General features: G+C 41.4%; 2 pseudogenes; both read right to left on the reverse strand.

Moving 5' to 3' along the window:
• Positions 1-3,461: 3,461 nt before the first annotated feature.
• Positions 3,462-4,616, reverse strand: LOC141510635 (ubiquilin-1-like; annotated as a pseudogene).
• On the reverse strand, positions 4,583-7,144 carry LOC141510651 (ubiquilin-1-like; annotated as a pseudogene).
• Between the last annotated feature and the right edge of the window lie 3,282 nt (positions 7,145-10,426).

A 10,426-nucleotide genomic window follows, 5' to 3' on the forward strand; every position in this document is an offset into this window, starting at 1 on the left:
TAGGTGGCACAGTGGATAGAGCACCGGTCCTGGAGTCAAGAGTACCTGAGTTCAAATCTGACCTCAGACACTTAATAATTACCTAGTTGTGCGGCCTTGGGCAAGCCACTTAACCCCATTTACCTTGCAAAAAAAAAAACCTAAAAAGAAAGAAAGAAAGAAAGAAAGAAAGAAAGAAAGAAAGAAAGAAAGAAAGAAAGAAAGAAAAATGATTGGGACAGAGTGTAGAGGATGGAGAGCAGGGAGATTCCTCTGTCTGCCTCCTCCCTCCCCTGAATTCCTATGGAATATGAACCAGTAATGCTATTCCAGCTTCTCTCCATTGCATCCACCTTCTAACTCCTAGATGTGTGTTTCTTTGACTTTTAATTAGGAGCTTCTTGTGGTTATCTTGGCCTTGTTTGTGAAATAGAACCTAGGGAAGAGATAGATTGGGAGATGGGAAGTGAGGAGCCATGGGTCTGCCATATTCTTGATGATTTTAAAAGTATTTTTAATTTCTATCCAGGGTCTATATATTTCCAGACAGATTTGACTCAGATGGAGTCCACTTTTGAGAAGATCAGGTTGAGGATATCTATTATCCAGGGAGCTCCTGCATGTAATTAAAAGGTGGGAAGGATCTCATGAACATTTCTTTCACAGAATCACAGACCCTCAGAGGTAGGGAAGGTATCACAGATGTCAATACAACCTATATTGATACAAGGCAATGAAAGACTTCCAGGGAGGGAGGAAGGGAAGACTGCCCAACTTTATTTGGGACAGGGCTACTTGTCAAGAAAATTTCCCAGATAGGAAACTCAAATTTGCCTGGATGACTGAATGGTCACACCAAAGAATATCCAGTCATTCAACAAATATTCCTTGGGTACTTAATGGGTGCCAGACCCAGCTGATTGCTGCAGATTCAAAGGAAAATAAAAATATAACCCCTTCCCTCAAGCAACTCACAATCTATAGTGAGAGGTGAAATGTGAATAACCCAGTTTATTTAAGAAGCATGTAGTATGTAGGAAAGAAAGTGTCAGAGAGAATGGTTGTGGCAGTTGGGCCTTGCAGGGAAGGGTTCCAGTAGAAGGCAGGGTTTGAGCTTAGTCCTTTAGGAAGCCTGAGAAAGAGACAGAGGTGAGGAGGGAGAGACTTCCAGGCATAGAGGACTCAAACACGGAAAAATCAAGACTTCTATATAGCTGTACTGTGGTTATTCATACTAGGTCCCTGATATCACGTTGCTTGCTATCATGGCTTGGGATGGCACCTGGGGCTACTAGACCTGCATGGAAATATTCATTAGAGATGAGTGAAAGAAGCACCAGTCATCTCTGCTGGGACTGGAAGGAGAAGGTGGTGGTCTCTAGACCATAAAGGTTGGATAGAACTTCATCAGAGAGATGGGGATGAGAAGGGCATTCTGGGCTTTGAGAACACTCTAAGCAAAGACATGGAAGGAGGGTAGCAGGGAGTACTTCTTGGGAGTTGGGGAATAGAAGACTTGACTCAAGCCTAGCAAGAGTGCAACTACAGTGATCCTCTGTCCTGTGGGTCTGAGAACTTGGATTCTAATTTTAGCTCTACCATTTCTATGAAAACTAGGTGACCTTCAAGAGGTCTTGTGGTGATGTAGTTTATGAATGGTTTGCTGTGAAGTCAGGAAGACCTAGGTTTGAATATTTCCTCTTCTGGAGTCTTCTGTTGAAATATACATTCCAGTCTGGGTTTTAAATTGGACTGGAACCTAGCCCTTTGCAATGTTCCTACAAGTAACTCCTTTCCCTGACCACCAGTGTCACTGAACTCCTTTGGTTCGGCTCATTGTTCCACTGGAACAGGAGCACTAATCCAGCCTGGCCCCAGTGGGGTTTCCCAAATACCCCTTCCTTTAAAGAGATTCAGGACACAATGGAGAAACCATGGGGGTTGGGATTATATGTCTTCTCTGTCCTTTTTTTAATAGCCTTGTTACTTCTTCCAGTCTTTCCCTTCTTAGACACTGTTGTTTGGTCGTTTCAGGCCTAACTGACTTTTCCTAACGTCATTTGAGGTTTTCTTTTTTCTTTTTCTTTCCATTTTTGTTACCTCTGTACAAGAAAAGTAGCTGATAAACAGAGAAGAAACAGTTTTATTTCCACATGGTGGTTAAAGTAATTGAAGGATCCTGACACTTTCAGGGAAAGTAACATTTCTGATTACAAATCATAATGCCTGTTAGAATCTTCTGGTAAAGCTGAAAAGCCTTAGGCAGACTGGTCATTTATAGTAGATCTGTGAATGTTGAGACAATGTGACAAGGTGGTTTTCTGTCTAATTAAATGTTTACTTAGAGAGCTAACCAGGATCAGCAATTTTTACTAAATTTTAAATGAAATCGCCTAAACAGCAATTCTATTGAGATATGTTTATCAAAGTTGGTGTGAGATTCTAAACAACTAGAGAAAAATCTATTTTCGTATTTAATTGTTCTCTTTCTTTTTTCTGGTTACAAGTGTCCTGAAATGCAGTTTCTGATGTGCATACTGTATTTTATGATGATGATCTTTGTCCTTTGGTTCTCTCTCTCTCTTTTTTTTTTATTTGCAAGGCAACAGGGTTAAGTGGCTTGCCCAAGGCCACACAGCTAGGTCATTATTAAGTGTCTTAGGTCACATTTGAACTCAGGTCCTCCTGATTCCAGGGCCGGTCCTCTATCCACTGCGCCACCTAGCTGCTGTCCTTTGTTCTTGAAGAAGATCATGATGTCAGGGAGGTGATATCATGACATGTACATGAATTGCATTTAAATGAGGGGGGCTGTGCTAAGTCCCCAACCTTACTTTCCCCTCCAGAGTCATTGGGTCCAGTGGCCAGCTATGAATCAGGACAACTGGAGATGACTCTGGATGTGAGGCAGTCAGGATTAAATGATTTGCCCAAGGTAACACAGTTAGTAATTGTCATATGTTTGAGGCTAAATTTGGACTCTTGTCCTCCCGACTCCAAGACTGGTGCTCCATTCATTGTACCACCTAGCTGCCCCTTGTATACAAATGAGGGAAAAATGTTCAGTAAGTGTATATAAATCTTACAGCAGCACTCTGCTTGCAAAAATGCATGCCTAAGTCACCATAGCATAAATTATGGCATCTAAACATTTGTTTCTTTTCAATACTTTTTATTCTTTATAAATTACTACTAAGACTAATGTTTAAAAAGGAAATAAAGTGGACAGTTGCTGGACAAAACCTATTCATCCACCTGGTATTTATTTCCTAAAACCACATTAAATGCAGAACAAAGAGAAGAGTTTGATGCATGTAACACCTCTAAGTGAAAAAGCATTGCTACTGTTGGGAAAACAAACCAATGGAAGAAATCTTCTGCCCTGTACCTGAAAATGCATTGTATCAGCTGGTTTTTTAACAGGACAGAGTTCCAAGAGTCAGAATGAAATAAAGTAAGTAGATAAAGATTTAAGGGTCGTTATAAAAAAATAAAGGCCATCTTTTGAAGATACAAAAACATTGCTCTGATAGCTGTGAGCCCAGTGACTTTTTTTTTGCAAGGCAGTGGGGTTAAGTGACTTGGCCAAGGCCACACAGCTAGGTAATTATTAAGTGTCTGATGTCGGATTTGAACTCAGGTCCTCCTGACTCCAGGGCCGGGGCTCTATCCACTGCACCACCTAGCCACCCCCAGTGACCTTTTTGATGGCTACATTGCTATTTCCTCTTGTTGCTATTAGAGCCTAGCTGCAGTCTGAGTTTGCTTCCCAGTTCCAGAACCCCATTGCCCCAAGCTATACCATTTGCTGTTGATATTGGACTTCTGGATTTTGTACCTGAGGGTTTACCCCAACAAGAGCTTGCACCATTTGTGGTGTCAACTGTTGGTATCCATGTTCGGCAGTTCCTGATGAAGGACTTGGGTTTTCAGTGGGTGCCAAGCTGACCCCCTTAGTTCCTGTAGAGCTTCCAGGGTTTCCCAAACCCTCCAGACCAGGAGTAAACCCCAGGATAAGCCTGGTGCTTCTGTTGCTGCTGTCTGTGGACCCTGCTGAATCTATAACAGGGCCTGCAATGCTCTTGGGGTCAGCCATTGATAAGACTGGATCAGGATTCTGCCTTTGAAGGAGAGCTGGGAGATGTTATCTATTTGAAGAATTTCCAGCAAATGGGGGATTATTCAGATTATCTGAGCAGCAAGATCAGGATTCTGGCTTTGTGACTGCATCCTGCTCCTCATGTAGGTGCAGAGAGCATGTTCTGTGGGAATTGGAGATTTTCATTTCTCTGTTACAATAAGCTTTGCTTTCCTGGTGTGTTTCCACTCCAGGTCCCATATTGAGTATAGTGTTTCTTTGCCTTCTAGAGCTGGTAGTGTTATTGCTGATACTGCTGCCGACTGCTGGTGGTGTTGCTGTGGCTTGGTCTCTGGGTCCAGGTTGTGGGGCACATGGGTGAGGGAAAGGATCTCTCTTCTCTTTATGGAAAAGCTGACTTCCTTTGCCAGAGGGTGAATTGCTCACCAAAGAAGCAAATGGGTTATCAGCAAACTGTTCCTCAAAGCATTGTGTCCACCTTGCTTGCAAGATTTCTCAAAGTTTTGTCTGGATTTCATCTCCTACATCTTTGCTGCATTTTTTAAAAAAAGATTTTATTTATTTTGAATTTTATGATTTTTCCCTCATTCTTGCTTCCCTCCCCCCCCAGAAGGAAGTCTGTTAGTCTTTCCATTGTTTTCATGGTATACATTGATCTAAGTTGAATGTGATGAGAGAGAAATCATGTCCTTAAGGAACAAACATAAAGTATAAGAGATTTTGCTGCATTTTTGCAAGTTCTAATATTTGTCTGACTATATCTGGATTATTAATCATTGGACTAGTTGCTTGATTTCTTTTTATTCACTGCTGCACTTGAGGATTGGCCATAATTCACTGTCTCATTGGGTCAGGATTTGAAAACAAACTCTGAACAAGAGATTCTCCACAATCTGTACTATCATTTCTGAGTAGGACATGAGCTACTGCTTCTTTTGACTGTGTAATTCAGAGAAGTTGGATGGATTCAGGCCCAAGCTGCTCAGATCTGCAAGGTCACAGAGTCTAGAGAACCTGGTGTGGACTTACTAGGGGGATATGTGGAAATGGGAGAATTACCTCCAGCAGTGTCTGCGTGCTGACTTGGCAGTCCTGAGGTCTGTTTTGTGTTTTTCTGGGAAGGTGAACAGGACATCCATCATTAGTCAATGTTTTCTCTTTTAAAGATTTTTCTAGCTCATATGAACACAAGTGGATCAGGATGGGATTTGAAGCCTCTGGAGATTTTTTCCCCTTAAACATTTTCCCTTGAAAAGAAAGAGAAGGGTCTCCTCTGCCTTGAATTCCCAGATGCCTTGGGAACAGAAAGCCCTGAAGGTTGACTGGCTGCATTGCAGAGATTCTGGATTCTGGCTTCATCTCATTTGGATGGTCTCCCTGTTGGACAGTTCCAGGATCTGGCCAGGCCAACAAATCCTTTTCCTTTTGGCCTTCCCAAGGATTGATGATCTTGGGAACCCTAGTGGGTTGTGGTACCAGAGACTGTGGGGATCCCAAGGGGTGGAAGGGGAGCAGTCGGAGATGGAAACTCCCTTGATCCTTGGGGATTGCTGTTGCCACCACCACTACTGGATGCTTTGATCCACCTCATATACTTACTAGCTGTGGGACTCCAGCTTCCTCATCTCCCATCCCTCCCTCTGGGATTTTCTTGGCAGAGATCCCAAAGTAGCTTGCTATTTTCTTCTTCAACTCATCTTATATATGAGGAAACTGAGGCAAGCAGGGTAAAGTGTCTTGCCCAGGTCACACAGCTAGTGTCTGAGGTCAGATTTGAACTCACAAAGATGAGTCTTCTTGATTACACTATGCCACCAAGGTGCCCCAAAGTATTCTATTTATACTTTAGAAATCTTAACCTGAGGTCTATGAACTTTCAGGGGAATATGTGGAGAAATTTCAGAGGATCCATGAACTTGAAGGGCCATCTTTGTTTTTAATAACCTCTTACTGAAATGCAGCACTTCTTTCAAATATTTCAAAATCTTATTCTGATAAGGTGTCTGAGCTTCCTGTAAACTGTTTTCCAGAGGGATCTTGACCCATCAAAGGTTAATAATCTCTGTTCTCCAATAAGGAGGAAGAAGCTAGCTGCAGTCTGAAGTCCTTTCCATCTCTGAGGTCCGAGCCCTGGAATGCTGAGGAATAGAAGAGGCTCTTCTAGCCTTCCTCCTTCTGCCCTGCTTCCCCACCTTACTCCTTACCTCACTTCAGGTAGGTCACTAAAATGACATCTGTGTCTTCAAGCTCATCCTGCATTTTTCAATAACCTCCACATTGACATGTCTGGGAACAAAAGGGATTTCCTTTAAAAATACAGATTTTTGGGGATTCTCCATGCAGCCGGATTTCTCCAGGTTAGATTACTGCTCTCTCCTGGGTCCTTTTTGCTCCTTCTCATGTTTCTGCTTCAATGACTCTGCCCAGGTCCTAATGAACCACAGCTTTGTTGAGGACCCAAAAGTCAGTCTGGGAATGATCAAATAGCCTTGGGAGATGGATTTTCTGGGATAAGAATAGTTAAGCTCAAGGAATTTGAACCCCTGAGATCTTTTGGCAAGGAAAACGGCTAAGCATGAACACACAGGACCAGAACAACAAATATTAGCTGAATGAAATCACTTCCTTGGATTAGTTTCCATGCATACATAGACCTTCAAGACTCCTGGAGAACTGTCTAGGAGAAGAGGGATTGGGCCTGGTGGTTTGGGTTCCGGGGATATAGTGGGTGGTGGCTACAAAGGCTGATTTAGCCTCAATGTTCAAAAACATTTCTTAATGACTAGAACTATGTTTATTTATTATTATTGATAAGCAACCACCCTCCATTAGCTTTTGTAATGGAAATGTTCCTGATAAGATACAGGAAGAGCAGAAGTTCAATGATATCATCCTATTCTGTTAGAGAATCTCCCCAACCTCCCCCTTCCCTTTGTCCTTGGAGAGAGTGGGGCTCCAGCTTTTCTTGGATTCTCCCCATAATCCCACTATCAGATTCACTTTTAAGTGTGGCAACCATTTAGAAACAGAAGCCTTACCACTCTGGTGTCTTGCTTGTGGGACCATCTTGCATTATTCAACCCATAAGAGGCAACTGTGGACAAAAGGCAAATATATGCTCCTGTGTTCTCTGTTCAGGAGCAACAAGGGCTCAAGAAGAGGGAAGCCATTGCTATTCAGAAGGGATCTTGTGAGGGGCTGCTCTGAGGAACCTGGAGCTCTACAAGCCTACTGCTTGCTCCTTCTGCCCAGCCATTTCTGCCTAGCCTGGTCTCTGACCTGAGACCTCCAGAAACATGGGCCTTGCAAGTCAAAGGGTTGAGAGAGGTGGACTGACCATATGCTTTAGGTCTTTCAGGTCTGAATGCAGCCTGTTCTTGGTCTTACTTGAAAAAGCAACATTTCCCTCAAAGGTTACCATACACTTCTTATCATTTATCCTGGACTGGTGGAGTACTGGCCTAATGATTCATTCAAGCAGCTATGCCTGTGCCCATTACTTAAGGGCCAGCAATGACTGTCCCAAGGGCATCTACGTCTTATTATGAGTTCCTCTTGGGGCAGGCCATGGTTGGTTTTTATCTTGATAGCAAAAGCTATAAGTTGATAATCAATGATTGGTAGCACAAGATATCATTTGATTATTTTTGGCTCTTCATTGAACACATTCCATGCAAAAATCTATCATGAGACATGAAGGAAACAATCACATTTTGGAGACTTTCACATAAAATGAATGAAAGCAGGATAGTTCACACAGAACCCAGAAGGACAATTGGCCTGGAGAGATTAAGATGCTGCTTAATGTCAGCCTTGGTGCTAAAGGGGGAAATCTTGAAGCCTGGGGCCTGAGAACCATCCTGGACTCACTCAGGTACCTTGGACACATCCCAGAAGAAGAGCAATTGATCCTGTTAATTTCCATAGACTCCATATTCAGGAGTCAGACATAGTACCATCTGAGGCATTTTTCTGCCATATGCAAATCTTGAACTCAGTTTGTGTTTGTGTGTGTGTGTGTGAGTGTATGTGTTTCTGCATGTCTTTGCATCTCTTTGTTTCTGTATGTCTGAGAGGGATTTTGTGTGTATTTGTATAAGAGAGTTAGTGTGTTTGTGTTTCAGCATGTGTGTGTGAGAGTTTGTGTGTCTGTGTGAGTGTTTTTGTGTGAGTGTGTTTATGGGAATTTGTGTGTGTTTGTGTATGTGAATATGTGTATGAGAGAATGTGTGTGTGTGTGTGTGTGTGAGATGGTATGAATGTGAGAGTCTGTATATATTTGTATGTGTGACAATATGTGTGACTATTTTGCTGTGTGTGTGAGTTTTTGTGAGTGTGAGTGTTTGTATGAGAGTTTGTATGTCTGTATGAATGCGTGAGGAGTGTGTGTGGATGTGTGTGTGAGTGTGGTCTTGCATAGAACTAAGCCCTTCCCATCATTCAGACACCCATTCCTGCAGCTGTTTCTGTTCCAGAATGGAGAAGTCTTTAGGCTCTTACCAAGGCAGGACATTTGTTCTCACTCCTCTCTGACATGGAGACTTCTCAAGGTCTCTTTTACCTTTTTCCAACCATTGACTGATCTTTTATTTTTGGTCTAACTAGAATGTACCCATTAGAATACTTTAATGAGGGGGTCATTCTATGTTCCAAACAAAATCTCTAATAAGGAATACCTCGGGTTTATCAAAGCATCACATTGATCAAAAAAATAACTCAAAATGACAGTCATCAAAACTCCTTAGCACTGGTTGAGAAATGAAGTAATGGATCAGTGGATCAGGACAGGTACAAAGATGCTGCAGTAAATGACTCAAGTAATCTGCTATGTGACAAGCCCCCAAACACTAGTTTCTGGGATAAACATCACTGGGAAAACTGGAAAATGCAGAAAGTAGGCATCGACCCACATTTCACAGACATACTTTTGGGTAATAAAGGACAATACCATAGATCAATTAACAGATCAAGAAATACTCTATCATCTGTTGGATCTGTGGAAAAGAGAGAAATATTTATGAATTTATAAATATTTATATACAATTATAACAATGGTAGTTTATACCAATCATTTATTTTTTTGCAAGGTTTTGAATTTTGCTATTTCTTTCTCCCTCTCTCCTCTCCGTCCCTCCCCAACAGAAGGCAATCTGATATAGTTTTTACCTTTGCTTCTATCATACACAGAGATCAAAATTGAATGTGTTGTGACAGAAGAATCAGATCCAAAAGGAAGAAAGAAAACATTAGAGATAGCAAAATTATGTAATACACAAGACAACTTTTAAAGATTGAAGATAATAATCTTTGGTCTTTGTTTAAACTCCACAGTTCCTTCTCTGGATACAGATTGGATTCTCCATCACAGATCCCCTAAAATTGTCCCTGATTATTCCACCAATGGAATGAGCAAGTCTGTCAAGGTTGATCATCACCCCCATGTTGCTGTTGGGGTGTATAATATTCTTCTGGTTGAACAGAAAGAAATTTGACCAAATAAGAAATAGAGAATGTTATAAATTGCTAAATGGATGATTTTGACTACATTAAATTAAATAGATGTTGCACTAATAAAACTAATGCACCCAAGATTAGAAGGAAAACAGAAATCTGGGAAACAATTTTCCCTGCTAGTGTTTCTGATAAATGACTCATTTCTAAAATATACAGAGAAGGAATCCAACTTATAAGATTATTAACTATTTATCAATTACTACATGGTCAAATGATATGAACAGGCAGTTTTCAGATAAAGAAATTAAAACTATATATATAGTCATATGAAAAAGTGCTCCCAATCATTATTTATTAGAGAAATGCAAATTAAAACAGTTGTGAGGTATCACCTCACACCTATTAAATTGGTTAAGGTGATAAAAAGGGAAGACATCAATGTTGGAGAGATTGTGGGAATATTGGGACGTTGCATTGTTGGTGGAGTGGTAAGCTGATCCAGCCATTCTGGAGAGTAATTTGAAACTATGCCCAAAAAACAATAAAACTGATCATCCCCTTTGATCCAGTAATATTAATACTAGAGGTAGAGCAGCTAGGTGGTGCAGTGGATAAAGCACTGGCCTTGGAGTCAGGAGGATGAGAGTTTGAATACAGCCTCAGACATTTGACTCTCACTAGCTGTGGGACCTTGGGCAAGTCACTTAACTCTAGTTACCTCAAATCCAGGGCCATTTCCAGTCATCCTGATTTATATCTGGCCACTGGACCAGATGACTCTGGAGAAGAAAGTGAGGCTGGTGACTTAGCACCCCGCCCAATCCAATTCATATGCTTCTTATGGTATCACCTCCCTGATGTGATACTCATCAAAAATGAAGGATAAAAATGACT

The sequence above is a fragment of the Macrotis lagotis genome, chromosome 1 (genome assembly GCF_037893015.1).
Source record: "Macrotis lagotis isolate mMagLag1 chromosome 1, bilby.v1.9.chrom.fasta, whole genome shotgun sequence".
Taxonomy (NCBI): domain Eukaryota; kingdom Metazoa; phylum Chordata; class Mammalia; order Peramelemorphia; family Peramelidae; genus Macrotis; species Macrotis lagotis.